The sequence below is a fragment of the Amblyomma americanum genome, chromosome 4 (genome assembly GCF_052857255.1).
Source record: "Amblyomma americanum isolate KBUSLIRL-KWMA chromosome 4, ASM5285725v1, whole genome shotgun sequence".
Lineage (NCBI taxonomy): Eukaryota > Metazoa > Arthropoda > Arachnida > Ixodida > Ixodidae > Amblyomma > Amblyomma americanum.
Window position 1 is genome coordinate 28,951,812 of NC_135500.1, and position 16,965 is coordinate 28,968,776.

A 16,965-nucleotide genomic window follows, 5' to 3' on the forward strand; every position below is an offset into this window, starting at 1 on the left:
GGTGAAATACCTCGGGCACGTTGTTTCAGCTGACGGCGTGCGACCGGACCCTGAGAAACTAAGGTGTGTCTCGGATTTTCCATCCCCGACTAGCGTCCGCCAGGTCCGGCAGTTTCTCGGCCTGATCGGTTACTACCGAAGGCACATAGAGGAGTTCGCCAAGCTCGCTAAGCCGCTCACCGCCTTAACAGCCAAAAATGTCGCCTTTCGTTGGGACGAAAACGCGGAGAATGCTTTTGGGGCCCTGAAAAGGAAGCTAATGAGTGCACCGCTGTTACGCCACCCGGATGTTAGTTTGCCCTTCGTTATGGCCACAGATGCGTCAAAGTTCGCAGTTGGTGCCGTGCTATCTCAGGTTATCGAGGGCAAAGAACATCCCGTTGCTTTTGCTAGCCGACAGTTGAGCCCCACAGAGCAAAAGTACGGAGCTACGGAAAGGGAGTGCCTCGCCGTTGTCTGGGCAGTAAAGCACTTCAGATGCTACCTTTACGGCCGCAAATTCAAGCTAGTCACAGACTGCCATCCTCTGAAATGGGTGATGAGTGTCAGGGACCCTAGCTCGCGACTCGCTAGATGGAATCTACACCTGCAGGAATACTGCTTTGAAGTTGAGCACAAGTCAGGAAAGACACATCTGAATGCTGATGCACTCAGCCGCACAGCTGCCGTGGCAGCTATAGAAGAGTTTGTCCCCGTAGTCGACCCCGCCGAATTACGCACAGAGCAGTGCAAAGATCCTGACCTGAAGCGAATAATCGAAAGCTTAGAGGGCGCACCGTCTCATCCCGAACAGCTAGGTTATTTCATTGACAAAGACGGCACCCTGTGTCGGCGCACGAGGCCAACCAGGAAAGGGAGACCAGAGAAAACCGCTTGGGAGAGAGTCGTCATACCTCGGTCGTGGACAGAAAGGGTTCTTCGCGCGTTTCACGATGCGCCATGCGCCGGTCATTTTGGCGTAGCGAAGACACGCAGGCGTGTGGAGCGTTTGTACTTTTGGAGTGGCATGCGACAGGATGTTAGAGACTACTGTGCGAAGTGTCATTCCTGTCTCGAAAGAAAAACACCCAAGGGACGAAGACCAGCTCCAATTCAGCCGTTCCCTGAGGTTTCGGCTCCCTTCGAGCGGACAGGTATGGACATAATGGGCCCATTGCCCACGACCACTTCCGGAAACAAGTACATTTTAGTATTTGTCGACCACCTTTCAAAATACGCGGAAGCGGTAGCACTCCCAGATCAGAAGGCAGACACGGTTGCAAGAGCATTTGTCGAACAGATCGTGCTCCGACATGGACCCCCGAGGCAACTCTTGACAGATCGGGGAACGAACTTCGTGTCGCAGCTAATGAGGAGAGTTTGCGAGCTGCTTAAGATCGCTAAGAAGCAGACAACACTGTACCATCCGGCTTGCAACGGCGCGGTGGAGCGACTGAACCAAACCGTCGCCGGGTTCCTGTCGCATTTTGTTTCGCGCGACCAGCGGGACTGGGACTTGTGGCTCCCGTATGCAATGTTTGCCTACAATTCCGCAGCACACGAGAGCACGGGCGAATCGCCATTCTTTCTTCTCTACGGCCGAGACCCGGACCAGCCTAGTGAAGTGCCAGAGGGCCCCCGTCGTGTCCCATACGCTTCACTGGACGACTATAAGGTTGAGCTAGAATCGCGCTTGCAAGTGGCGAGGGACATCGCAAAGGAGTCCTTAAAGAAAGCGGCGAAGCGCAGGAAGGAGGTGCACGATCGCAGTGCTAGAGACGCGCCGTTTGATGTGGGGGACAGCGTGTACATTGAAAACTGCCAAAGGCAGATTGGGCTAGCTCGTAAGTTCCAGACGAAGTGGAGAGGACCGTGCGAGGTTGTCGAGAAGCTTTCTCCGGTAAACTTCAGAGTCCGAGACGTGAACCGGCGTTTGATAAGGATACACGCAAATCGCCTCAAGTCGGCACCGGTTCAGTATTCACGAAATGAGGAAAGGGAAAGCGCGGATTTTGATGGGGACAGAAGTGAAGCGGAGCGCGCAGATAGTTCGCAAGAAACGCCCTCTCCTGCATTTGTTCGGCAGGCGCCCGAGGTGACGGCCGGAATGCCACCGGATTTACTTCATGCATTGCTAGAAGAAGAAGCGCGCGAGGTTGCCGCGCAGATAACGCCAGGAGAGGCTCCTGCCACGAGACCTCGCGAGTCCCAAAGCAGACAAAGGGGCACAGACTTACTTAGTATGACTCATGAAGGCCGATATCCGCTGCGAAATCGGAAAGCTAAGTCGGACTAATGGCGTAAACAGAGCGGAGTTGTGAACTGGTTAGAATTGTGTAATGCCGCAGCTCATAACATTGCTATGTGCTTATGTGTTAAGTTATCGGAGTTGGTAGTTAAACCTTTCTGTCATTAAGTAACACCTGCACAGGAGAGCATGCGGAGCGCATGCAGAACCTGCCCTACTTCCTTTCGTTATCTATATTTTTGTCTGTGCCGTGATCGTGCTAGAAGTGGGAGCTCCTTTGTAACTGTGGTAAATTTATTTCGTCCAGTTTGGACTAGAAAGGAGAGGCTTGGGTGCTGAGTTTTATGTTTATCTGTAAAAGAAGATCAGTGCTGCCCCTGGAGACGCCAGTATTGACAGCGGAGGCATATGGTGTTGTGCAGTGGTGTTGAGTGCAGCGAAAAGTGTTTTGTCGGACGCACTGTGCGAGGCGATTCAGAAAGACAAGGGGAGCTGCGTGGACTCAAATGTTCGGAGAACATTCTTCTGGAGGGTGAGCGAGTGTGACATTCCGTGTGTGCTGCGAGGGTCCACGTTCGACGGCGCGGCGTAGACGGAGACCCGTGACAGCGGCATCATCAATTGCCCAGCCATGCTCTTTGGGGGACGACCAGAAAAACCGGTCCCGCCGCCGCCCCGGGGAAACGGGCTTTGTCCTCCCCAATTTCCGGTTACATTCCAGGACAAGGGAGCTGTCAGCGGGCCAGAGCGCGCCGTACCACAGCCGACGCTATGCGAAACCGCGAAGACGACATTCTTTCCCTCCCCCCCCCCTTTGTCGTGGGCTATCGCCGGGAAGGCACCCACAGCTTCCCAGAAGGGCCGCGACGGACACCTGTCATGGCGGACAGGCAGTACTCGCCAAGAATGTGGAAAGACATGCGCTAGTGAATTAGCTCCGAAGAGAGAGCCTGTGTATACTCTCACTTGAGAGAGAGTGGTGGCGTTTTTGTTGTTTATTTAGTTTGTATTGTTAACAGACTCTGGGGTCGAGGCTAAGCCCAGCCCAAGGGGTGGTCCCCATCTCGCATGTTATTTTGGATTGGAGAATTGATGCTTTGGGCGGGCCACTGGAAATGACCGCCCTTAGTCCTTTGTTAATCAAGTGCTTAAAAGCGCATGTAAACGGATGCAGTTCAGTCTGAGCTGGGGCTCAATGCTGAGCATGTAATGTGATGCTACTTAGGCACTAACCTGCCCGGTCGATGAGTAAAGTAGTGCAAAGTTTGTTCTTTTGTAAATTCAGTTCTGCTTTTCCAGTTTAACTCTCTGTATATGTATGTTGTAAAATTATGCTCTGCTGTCATCATCTACAAGCTCGCCTCCTGTTCATCTTCCAAGCCGAACGACACTAGAGGAAGGGTTTGTGAACCATCCTCGAAGAAACGGACGATTATTGAAATTCTACTGCATACACGCTCAGGACGACATCGTTCGCCAAGAGGGCCTTCAGCGCCGAAGCCCGTCGACGTGCAGCTTCTGCCAGCAACCGCTCGAGCCCAACTCCGGAGCCACTCCATCGCCCCCATGAAGTCGTCGGCACGTAAGCTCGGACGCCCCAGCCTCTGATGTATAATCTTAATCTTGTGTAATTATTGAATATACCTGTTTGTTTAAACTGAGCCATACGGTGTCTCTTTGCCTCTCCGTCCCGTGTGGACCTGCGCATTATGGGGGTCATCACAGGTTTTACATGTGTTCGTGTGATACAAGTCAAAACTTTTTCTCTCAGAACTCCGCGAAAAGCATGTATTCGTGCTGAATACAACGGCAGAAGTTGTTTTAGTGCGTGACGAGCCAGATATAAACACATCGGTTTTACATGTTCGTGTGATACGCGTCGAAACTTAATTTCTCAGAACTGCGCGAAAAGCATGTATTCTTGTTTAATACAACGGGAGAAGAAGTTTAAGAGCGAAACTAGCCAGATCTGAACACATCGGTTTTTCAAGTGTTCGTGTGATACGCGTCAGAACTTAATCTCACAGAACTGTGCGTAAAGCATGCATTTGTGCTTAATACAACGAGACAAGCTATTTACGAACGAAACGAGCTAGATCTCAACACGTCGGTTTTACAAGTGCTGGTGTGATACGCGTCAAAACATTTTCTCTCAGAACTCCGCGAAAAACATGTATTCGTGCTGAATACAACGGCAGAAGTTGTTTAAGAGCGAAACGAGCCACATAAAAACACATCAGTTTGACGAGTGTTCATGTGATACGCGTCAGAACTTAATGTCTAAGAACTGCGCGAAGAGCATGTATTCCGGCTTAAAACAACGGGAGAAGTTCTTTTATAGCGAAAGGAGCCAAATCTGAACAAATCGGTTTTACACACCGGTGATACGCGTCAAAACTTGGTCTCTCAGAACTGCGCGAAAAGCATGTATTCGTGCTTAATACAACGAGACATGCTGTTTAAGAGCGAAATGAGCTAGATCTGAACACATCGGTTTTACAGGTATTCGTGTGATACGCGTCAAAACTTTCTCAGAACTGCGCAAACATGTACTCGTGCTTAATACAACGAGAGAATTTGTTTTAGAGCGAAAGGAGCTTGATCTGAACACATCGGTTTTACAAGTGTTCGTATGATACGCGTCAAAACCTTTTTCTCTCAGAACTGTGCGCAAAGCATGTATTCGTGGTTAATACAACGAGAAAAGTTGTTTTAGAGCGAAAGGAGGTAAATCTGAACACATCGGTTTTGCAAGTATTCGTGTGATACGCGTCGAAACTTTTTCTCTCAGAACTGCGCCAAAAACATGTATTCGCGCTTAATACAACGAGAGAAGTTGTTTTATAGCAAAAGGGGCTAGATTTTAACACATCGGTTTTACAAGTTTTCGTGTGGTATGCTTGAAAACATTCTCGGAACTGCGCGCAACGCATGTACCCGTGCTTAATACTATTAGAGAAGCTGTTTTAGAACGAAACTATCTAGATCTGAACACATCGGTTTTGCAAGGGTTCGTGTGGTAAGCGCCAAAACATTTTCTCTAACAACTACGCGAAAGCATGTATTCGTGCTTAATACAACGAGAGAAGTTGTTTTAGAGCGAAAGGAGCTAGATCTGAACACATCGGTTTTACAAGTGTTCGAGTGATACGCGTCAAAACTTTCTCAGAACTGCGCACAAAGCATGTATTCGTGCTTAATACAACGAGACAAGTTGTTTAAAGCGATACGAGCCAGATCTAAGCACATCGGTTTGACGAGTGTTCATGTGATACGCGTCAGAACTTAATGTCTCAGAACTGTACGAAGAGCATGTATTCCTGCTTAAAACAACGGGAGAAGTTCTTTTAGAGCGAAAGGAGCCAGACCTGAACACATCGGTTTTACACATAGGTGATACGCGTCAGAACTTGGTCTCTCAGAACTGCGCGAAAAGCATGTATTCGTGCTTAATACAACGGGAGTTTTTTTAGAGCGAAACGAGCCAGATTTAAACATATTGGTTTTACAAGTGTTCGCGTAACTCGCTTCAATACTTAATCTCTCAGAACTGCGCGAAAAGCTTGTATTCCTGCTTAATACAACGGGAGTTGTTTTAGAGCGGAACTAGCTAGATCTAAACACATAGATTTTGCGTGTTCGTGTGATACGCGTCAAAACGTAATCTCTCAGGACGGTGCTAAAAGCATGCATTCGTGCTTAATACAACGGGAGAAGTTGTTTTAGAGCAAAACGAGCCAGATCTAAACACATCGGATTTACAAATGTTCGTGTGATACGCATCAAAACTTAATCTCAGAACTGCGCGAAAAGCATGTATTCGTGCCTAATACAACGGGACAAGTTGTTTTAGAGCGATACGAGCCAGATCTAAACACATCTGTTTGACGAGTGTGCGTGTGATACGCGTCAAAACTTTCTCAGAACAGCGCGCAAAGCATTTATTCGTGCTTAATACAAAGGGAGAAGTTGTTTTAGAGCGAAACGAGCCAGATCTAATCACATCGGTTTTCCAAGTGTTCATGTGATTCGCGTAAAAACTTAATCTCTCAGAACTGCGCTAAAAGCATGTATTCGTACTTAATACAGCGGGAGTTGTTTTAGAGCGAAACGAGCTAGATCTAAAGACATCGGTTTTGCGTGTTCGTGTGATATGCGTCAAAACTTAACCTCTCAGAACAGTGCTAGAAGCAGGTATTCGTGCTTAATTCAACGGGAGAAGTTGTTTTAGAGCAAAACGAGCCACATCTAAACATATCGGTTTTATGAGTGTTCGCGTGATATGCATCAAAACTTAATCTCAGAACTGCGCGAAAAGCGTGTATTCGTGCTTAAAATAACGGGAGTTGTTTTAGAGCGAAACGTGCCAGATCTAATCACATCGGTTTTCCAATTGTCCGTGTGATACGCGTAAAAACTTAATCTCTCAGAACTGCGCGAAAAGCATGTATTCGTGCTTAATACAACGGAACAAGTTGTTTTAGAGCGATACGAGCCAGATCTAAACACATCGGTTTTACGGGTGTGCGCGTGATACGCGGGAAAATTTAATCTCTCAGAACTGCGCGACAAGCGTACATTCCTGCCTAAAACAACGGGAGAAGTTGTTTTAGAGCGAAACGAGCCAGATCTAAGCACATCGGTTTTACACGTTTTCGTGTGATACGCGTCGAGACTTATTTTCTCCGAACTGCGCGAAAAGCATGTATTCGTGCTTAATAAAACGGGAGAAGTTGTTTTAGAGCGAAACGCACTTGAATCATTCTGGTTCATTATGCAGCTGGAGTGCATTTAACGTTTCTGTTGTGATATCGCCGCAGATGTTAAAGGGACAGAACACTGACCAAAATGTGCCATGAGATTATCGCAGAAATGAAAATGTCGTGCCTCAAACTATTAAAATTATGCACTGCAAGATAAAGAAGCAAGGGTTTATCATTTTAATTTGGCAGTGAAAGTCACATAAAGAGCCATATTGCGGCGAAATAAGAAATTATCACAGTACTCTATCACTTGACTACTGTTCGTCATGATATATTGTACTTTGTACCCTCCAGTGCACAATTCGATGAAAAGCAACTTACCCTTCGCATCTTATCCATGCGCTTTTAGCTTTTGTAACTAGATGGTGCCACAATGTTTTGAATTTTTGGATGGAGCAGACACCACAGCCTACTAAAAATTTCGCGGAAGAGGCGTATATCTCTGGGACGTAACAGCTTCGAGTATGGAAACTTAAATGGATGCTAGTCCATATATTAAAAAAAAATCTTATTACGGTCTGGCAGGCGACATTTACGAGGACGTTTCAAATGAAAACCTGGAATGTGCTATAATTTTTTTAATTGTAAATGTGAACAAAAAACTTCCTTGTCATTTTTCGACGCAGTCTCCTGACGTGGAATGCACGTATTGAAAACAAAACATTTTGACAGATTGGCCTGTCTGGTTGGGTTTGAAGACTTATAATAAACTGTACATCTCTAACCAAAAATTTAACTTTAACCCAACGTTTCGAAGCCGACTCGGCTCCTTCATCAAGGGTGACTGAGGGCAGTAGCTAGCGTGTTTTAAGTATAGAGGTGAGGAGGGGGTCAAAGGAACGACAGCTGTGACGCAAAAGGCGTGGGGGAGGGGGGTTTAGGCTGTTAGTCACGCTGACGCACTGCAGGGAGGTGGTGAATGGCGACTTTTTTTCGTTGAGTCGAAGAGCGAATTCCCTGGGCTTATACTGGGGGCAGGTTTCCTTTTGTGCGGTTTATGTTGTTCGGGATGGTTTGCATGTGCCAGGATTCCAGAAGGAGCCATTTGAGGTAATTTGTTTCGGTTCCGATGATGCGGGTTTCTTCGAGGTTGATTTTATGGTTTGACAAGAAGTATGTGTTTGATAGGCACAACTCCAGGAGGCGGCACACATCATTTACACTAAGCGGGGTTCGTGCGCTGAATGTGTCGCCACGTTGTAGGGCGTCTCGGGTCACCACGTCGAAGGAGACAAGGCATTCGTCAGCCTCAATGGTGGCCTAGGACACCAGTTCGATTAAGTGACTGGAATGACGGATATGGGTCGCTGTTTTTCCTGCGATTGGGGATATGAGTTTGCGAAGGTATTCTGACAACGAGCGAAGAGGGGAACACCGGAAGTTCACAATCGGGCGCAAAGAGATCCCCGGTTTGTGGACTTTGGTCAGGCCGTAGAATGCTGGAGCCAATCCGCTGGTGCTCAATAACTGAAGGTAGAGGTTTCGGAAGCTGTGGTGTTTTTGGAATACTTCTTTCAATGTATTGTTTAGCCTTGCTTGGGTAGTTGTTGTGGGGTCCTTCTTCAATTTTTCATATTCTTTATTGCTGAGTAAGGTGGATTTTCTCTTCGTAGTCCCGTCTGTCCAGTACGACTGTTGTGTTGCCCTTGTCCGCTGGGAGGATCAATATGTTGGTGTCTGTTTTGAGGTCTTGCAGGACTTGCCTTTCATCCGGTGGTAGGTTTGATTCTTTTCGGTATGCTTGCACTGAATTAAGTACACCTATTGTTTTGAGCCTGACCTCTTCTCGTACACCAGGTTCCAGTTGCCGGATACCGACTTCAAGCGAAGCTGGAAGGGGGGCTCTGTTCACCTGGAGGTTGAATTTGTGTCCCTTAGCTACACACTAATCAAATTCTCACCCTTAAGGGTGCGCAAATCAGCTGTCCCTAGACGAATACCCTTTTGGGTGCTAAAAAGGGAGCAGAGATCAGCACCCTTCAGGAAGGGTGCACAGCATGAAATTTTAGAGGGCGCATCAGGCCAAGGTATTTGCTTCATGGGTGGATCAACGTGGAGCAGCCTTCCAACATGCATTCGTAGAGGTGTTATGGAAAAATAGTGCCCTTTAATGAGGGTTCAACCATTACATCCTCTAAAGTATCATTAAGTGCACCCTTCCTTAAGGGTGCTGATCTCTGCACCCTTTTTTAGCACCGAACAATTGGAAGAGGGTGTTCGTCTGGGGACAGGTGATTTACACCCTAAAGGGTGATAAATTGTTTAGTGTGTAGGATTGACGTTTCGGCGGTTGTGAGCTTCCTGGAGAAGTTGGCGACCAGGTCAGAATGGCCCGGTGGGGATTGTTTGGACTGGCGTTGAAGTTTCGACAACTTCTCTGTCTGCTTTGTGTGGTGTTTGTCGGCTTCTGATTATGCGGTTTCTTTGGAAAATGCCACGATTGACGTCACTAGGTAGGGCATCTTGTGCTCGAGTTGTCGGCGGGCGAAGAAGGCGTCGATTTCTTTCTTCCTAATCACGCTACGGCACTCATGTATCAGTGCCGTCACTAGGTATTCCACCGCTTCGGAAGTGCATAGATATCACGACGAAAAAATTCTTTTGGTCATGCGTGTAGCCAGTCGTGCACAGCGCTTTACATCTCATCACGTCTCAAATGCCCGTTTCTTATTGCTTCTTTGAGTGCATCGAACAGATCAACGTTAATAGGAGAGAGGTCTGGTGAATAAGGAGGATGTACCAGACAACGAAGTTTAATTTCCTGAATAGTCTCAACTGTCCTACAGGCTGTATGCGGTCGAGCAATGTCATGCTGTAACAATAATTCAGAAGTCAGAAGTCCTCGTTGTTTGCTCCTGACTGCAGGGTAGAGGGGATTTTTTAGCACGTCTGAATAAAAATTACTGAGTACTGTCACTGCCCTATTCATGTACAGTGGTGGTCAAAAGTACCTAGGCCGCTCTGACCGAGCCAGGAGCGGCTGCTCTCCGCTCTGGGAGCACTGCTATCGCTTGCGTGGCTCGGCGCGCGCCCGCTGCGAGGGTATGCGCAGAGAGGGTGTGCATTCCCCTCTCTTGCTCTCGTTGATAACAAAGCCTGAAAAATGCTAGTGCGCCGATCACTCTTCGCTCTTCACATTCCGCTGTAGTGCTTCGCGTGGCATTGCAGAGGAGAGCTTGCCACCAAGTGACGCGCCCTACTAGCAGCCACATTCAGTTAGACTATGTGTGCTTCTCGTACTTTTCGGCTTCCTGCCGCATGAAATAACGCGTTTACCTACACGTGAGCTGTGTTCTGGCTCTCTCAGCCATTTGCGTGACTTCCCATGTGTCATTCCGTCGCGGAGCACTCATAATGCGTAGTAACCTTTAAATTCGACCCGGCCAAGGCCGAATCGACCGTGTCAAATACGTTGGTGACCTCCCAGTTTGGTATTTTCTTTTCTTCTTTCACACCCTCCTTCATCCCTTGCTTTACAGCATGGTCCGATTGTCCGCCGAGATATGCGAAACAATTAGTGCGCCATTTCCTTTCCTCAAAAACCAATTTACTCACCTCCAATTTGGCACGGGTCATTTCCAAAAAGTGGCCCGGGCCAACCCCGAAATTTTACCTTTGCCGATTTGCGCAAAAATCGATGTCCAAGCAAAACTGAGTGTGCCAGACATGATGCTAACCTGAAAATTTCGCACGGGTCATTACCAAAAAGTAGCCCGGGCCACCCCGAAATTTTGACCTTTGCCAATTTGCACCAAAATCGTTGTCCAAGCATAACTGCAGCGTGCCAGACATGATGGTAACCTCGAAATTTGGCGCGGGTCATTTCCAAAACGTGGCCCGGGACAACCCAGAAATTTTACCTTTGCCAATTTGCACCAAAATCGATGTCCAACTATAATTGACCTTGCGCGGCATGATGGCGACCTCCAAATACGGCGCAGGCTATTTCAAAAATTTGGCCTGGGCCACCCCTGCAATTTCACCTCTGCCAATCCGCTCCCAATCCTCTCCTCCTCTGCCAATCGAATAAAATAATTTACGCCCTAATACTGCAGTGACTGCTTACGCAATACTCCCTTTTCAACTGCGCACGATGCCAGCAATAAAGTAAATCGCGGAGACATTCATGTCAAGATCAAGGCGAGGTAAAAGGCAGCACGCGTTTACCTTGCAAAATTCAGTTTGTGCGAATTCCCGTCGCTAAGTCAGGGCTGCCGTTTACTGTTCCCGTCCTCCTATCTTTCGTTGCTACTACCAAAGAACTTGCCACGTGGAATTCAGGCCAATTCTCGCATTCGCGTTTAAAAGCTTTAGACTCAGATCTGAAGCTTCTGCTTCCATCCGGCCTACCACGACGTTAAGCAACTTTGTTGTGTTGCCTGTGGCTTGGTGTAGCTTTCACCAAGCACCACTCCTTCTTAATAGGTATGGCTGACGGCCCTGCATGTGCCATCTGCAGGTGTGACGAGACAATAGCCCACATTATTTGTGAATGCCCTGCCTACAGCGCCGAAAGACAGTCTCTCTGCCGTGCACTGGAGCATCTCGACCTGCGCTCACTGACGGAAACGAAGATTCTCGGCCACTGGCCGCGGTGGTCGTCGGCGGTGAAGGCGTCCAAGGCACTGCTCTGCTTTTTGAAGACTTGTGGCCTGCACGATAGGCTGTGATTTTACTGAACGCTGTGACTTTACATAGTGACTTTAATTTCCTGCAACTGTCTTTTCTCCTTCATATTTTTCCCCTCACCCCCCGTGCAGGGTAGCAAACCGGCTATTCGTCTGGTTAACCTCCCTGCCTTTCCTCCACCTCCTCCTCACCAAAGGGCATGCCCTTCATTTCATTTTATTTATCTTACCCTCAGGGCTTTCGCATTACACAAGGGGTGTGTGAGCAGGTGTGTGAGCTTGTTCACAGGCATATTATCGAAACTGGGAGATTTTTGTGTTAACTCTTCGCCGCCTTTATTTTTCTCACAAGCTTTATTGAGTTATGAACATTACTTCAAAATTATTTTAATTTAAGCCTCATCTTTTTGTTTCCTCGATTCTAATTCCAATTTCCTCAAAATCTCTAAAAATTCCTTATTTGCTCATCCAGATTGCTCCGCTTTTATTTATGAGCCACTTGAGATAAACCCGGATGCACTATTCTCCTGTTTGGATCCGCACCAAATCCTGGTCAATCTCCCACCGAGGGTATGTGCCATCGCTTTAGAGGCAACATCTCCCACCGCGGGTATGCGCCATCGCTTTGGAGGCAACATCTCCCACCGTGGGTATGTGCCATCGCTTTGGAGGCAACATCTCCCACCGTGGGAATGTGCCATCGCTTTAGAGGCAACATCTCCCACCGTGGATACGCGCCATCGCTTTGGAGGCAATATCTCCCACCGAGGGTATGCGCCATCGCTTTGGAGGCAACATCTCCCACCGTGAGAATGTGCCATCGCTTTAGAGGCAACATATCTCCCACCGTGGGTATGCGCTATCGTTTTAGAGGCAGCAACAGCGGTGCTCTGTGAGCCATATGGTACTCTCACTGGGCATGTTTGATTTTCCGTTCGTAAACTGTGTGCTGTCAGGCTGTGTCTCGAATTGTGAGAGCAAACGCAAACTTGCACCGTCACTAGATCGTAGCGGCCTGCTTGCGGATTCACCCCCTGAATGCGGCTGCCTCCGCCGTCCTCGGTTGTTTGCTTTCCACGCAGAAGTGAAGGCAAGTCTCTTGCGGCGGCGCCGCGCGTATGTTTACCGCGTGTGGTCCACACACTGCAGACGCACAAGATCGGCAGCAGGGGCACGGGATGAATCGCTCCTTCTCCCGATCGGAGCGCGACATCCTTGATCGCCAAAAGCTCGATACCACGAGCGAGACAGCAGTCACCAACGCAGCTGGGCAGAGGCAGCTAGTCACAGCACACCAAATATTTACCGCCTCTGCGAACATGAACGTGTGTGCATTTCACGCGACAAGCGCTAACTCAAATTCAAAGAACAGTTTCAAGAACACGCAAATCTCCAACAGCTAAATTGGCTATATGAAGGCGCGTCGCGAAACTGGTATACGTTGGGCTTTTCTTTCTTGGCATGATGCCCTCGTGAGCCCATGTGGATCAGCGGCAGCGCCGGAAACGTAGATTTCTTTATTAGATCAAACGTGCTGCACAGGAACCCAAGAAAGAATTCGCAAAAAGCATCTGCACCACGAGACGGCTGGCACACGGGCGATTTCACGAGCATTGTTCGCTAATGGACTGTAAACCCATGCTTAGCCAACCAAGTTATGTCCAGTGGATATTCATATAATATCCTCCACAAGATATCAGATGTCCATACGATGTTCACAAATGCTCATATTACATCCATGTAATGTCCATACAATGTTCATTTTGATCATAGTGGATGTCCATATAATGGTCATATTATGCCCACATACGACGATTCCTAGACATTCAGAGGATGTTAACCAGATATTCTGCCAATCTATTTTCAGGTTGGGGGCTGGATGCTGTACCATTTATTTTGTGCGCTGTACAGTTTACAACAAAACAAATATGATGCAAGATATGACAGAGAGATACAAAGCAAAAACCAACAGTTGCTCATTACACAGGAAACTTTAATATTTTGTACATGATCTGGGAATAACATTTCAAATAACAGGTGCGTTATGAGAAAAAACACACTGGGCTCTGATCCATGCAATAACATAAACATGTCTCAAAGAAGTGTCATTTTGTGGTATGCAAGTTACTTGAAATGTCACTTCCAGTACACGCAAGATAGAACATTCATGTGTAGTGAAGTCATTAGTTCGTGCTCTCTGTGACTTTGTGATCTTTCATCATACTCATTCTGTTCTTGTAAGCAGTACAGCGCATAAAATAACAAAGGGTAATCAAACAGCTGCAGTTCTCATTTCTTCAGAATATTGCACCTCGAGGCAGTATGCGGGCAAGGAATATGCACAGCACAGGCTTCGAGTACAGAAGAACGTCAAGGAATTCAATCACTTGTTTTGCCCTCAGCCATATTTTATTGCCCAGTAGCCATAATGATCAGCGTCTGTTGCTGTGCATTCTTTTACTCCAGGTCCTCGGAGGCCTGTGAATATAACAGTGCATTGTGTTGAACACTAGTAATGACACAGCAGGAAATATGGACAAAAAACGGGTGCACAAGATAATGCAAAAGCTAATGTTTCATCCAACTGGCTTAGTATCTTTTCTGAAAAGTAATGAGGAAAAAGCATACGGTAGAAGCCAAGTACACAAACGTGCATCCACTATAACCTCTAGCCTTACCAGAGGTAAGACTAAATCCAGACAAGGGTTTTAGAGTAAAAAGATCGCATGCAATAGCCTGAATGCTTAACATGAAGAAAGAAACCCAAGCCTCAGCAAACAAACACAAGGATGACAACCAAGAATTTCAACTACATATATGCAACCATACTTTGCAATTAAGTTAGAATGTGCACAGCAATAGTGAATAATGTTGGCTGGCGACTGCATTCGAATAAAACTCAAGAATGAAGTGGCAAATGCCTTCTCAAAGCAGGCCCTCCATCCACTAGCATCAGCAGAGTCTCATGACATGGGTGTTACCCCATTTGCACCAGCTAGTGTGACGTCGTAGATGAAAGGGGATTAACCACTATGGCATGATAATCGATCCCCGCCTCTGGATGGAGGAACATCTGTCACTTTGTTCTTAATCCGTATCCAAAAATACTGCAGTGGGACAGTGGTGCCAATCACAGCACGCTTTCAGCAGGAATGAGCATGCATATATCACCATATTGAGTGACGTATGCTGACTTCATGAGTGTGGTTGGTGCATGCAAGTATAAAGTAGCAGGTATAACAAAGTGCGATCAGAGCCAGTTATGGTGTATTGAAAAAGACAAAAGACACCTTATGGCAAAGAGTGAGGGAGGATATTTGGTTTTTTCATGTCTATAATGTTTGCAGTAAGCAGGCAGGATGAAATGCATTGAGCAGGTGTGCACATTCTTGAGGGAATTTATAAGGAGACCAGCCATGGCCCGCATAGGACAAGGATATCGTGGATTAAGCCAGATATAGGTAGGCCTTTTCAGTTTCACTGGAAAAATTGTGTAATAAATGCAGCACCACGCAGCTAGATTTTCATGTCAGGTAGACAATATTAGACTTCCGTGAATTTTTGTAAAAGGTTGTAATATCTATGTCAAAGTACTTGTATGCTAGGGAGAAGTAAAGGTGACTATATTTTGAAAATAATAGGGACAGGGTAACTGGTTATGAGAAATGCTCAAATTTATAAAGTAAAGCTCCACACTCTAGCGAAACCATTACACAGTGTTATTGAATTTAGTCCGAAGTGATGCAATGTTAGAACTATCAGAACAATTGGCAGCAAAAAATAGCAGAACTAGAAACAACACTGAATGAACTGCTAATGCAGGTCAGAAACAATAAACATGCTAAAGCACATTATTGACGCATGCCTGAAAGGGTGGGAAAACCATGAGCTGGTTGCATTAGCAGTCATATGTTGTGTAGTTAAAAAGGAAGTCTGTGATCCTGTAGAGAACCAAGTAGTAAATGTTGTGGTGCCTTAGTTTTATCACAGAAACCTGGAGCTTAACAGTGAGAAATGTCTTGAAGACATCTAAGAACAAAGCTCTTTCCAAACCCAGAAGCTCCAAGTGTATGTTAATCATTGTTGAACATTAAAAATTGTTTTTCACGAAAAAATTTACGGAATCGAAGTTGGGACAAGTGGGAAAACAGGTTTAAATGAAGCGAGTCAATGAGGCCAAAGAAAAGTGATTGATTGAATTTTTTGTGTGTTATGTGAGGAAGAAAGACGTGGCAGTAGTTGGTAATTGGCCTGTAATTAATGAAGAACTAGAAAATATTCGGTGAAAGCTATTTGCTTTCCGTAGTCATGAATATATCTACCTAAAAATGAAGTATGAAAAACAGTTTCATACCAGCTGTTTGTCTTCATGACGCAAAATGCATCTACTGAGTGGCAAGATGCACGAGGCTATTGTTTCTCAGAACATGTTCTCCAAAATATCTGAAATGGAACAGCAAAGAAAAATAGTCATGCCCTGCTGCATTATACGAGGTTTACAACCAGCAACTCTCATTGTATACATAAGATGTAAACCCTTGCTGGGGCACACAATCAGTAGCAAGAATTTTCACAGCACAGCTTTCATTCTACGCAATGTAATAAAATAGAAAATTTTAGAAAAAGCAGTCAAAGCCACGAGCTGAAACAAAAAGTATTCAGTAGCCAATTATCTAGAAATGTGCTACTGAAATAAAAGGAAATTACAAGAAGCGAGAATAGACCAAGTTCCCACAAAAGTTTAAAAGCACAAAGATGAAAAAAAAACAATTCCGGGTACAAAAAATGCAGAGTCAGACACAAGGGCTTGACTAAACGAAGGCAGATAAGAGTGTATTTGGCGCTGTTAGCAAATTTTACAGCAACACAAGATCTGCAAAAACTGTCTTCTTGAGCCGCCGGAGAAAGGAAACTGTCCCCTACCCACCCTTTCCCCTGTAGTAAAAGCCATAGCATGCCGGACGGCCGGAATATGCAGTGGAATGTGCGCCATCAAAGTGCAGGCTATTCCAACATTGTTAGAGGGCACAGCTAACTACCAACAACTTTGCCTTACAACTCAGCACTGAAGTATCATGCGTGCAGGCTGTTAAGGCAGAGAAGTGGCACAGAGCGCAGCCATTCCCGCGAAACTACTTCGGGGACAAATCGAGCCTCAACTAAACGCCACTGATTTTAAATCCATGTCTGCACTCCATGAACTGATAAACCGGATGATGAAATTGCCAGCATGAAAATTGCACAATGCCACAAACGAACACTAACACTTTGTTTGACAGAACAGTGTCATAAACACTCACCATTATTGCTGTTATCCGCGTAATCCTCCAGTACTTCCACCAGTGAG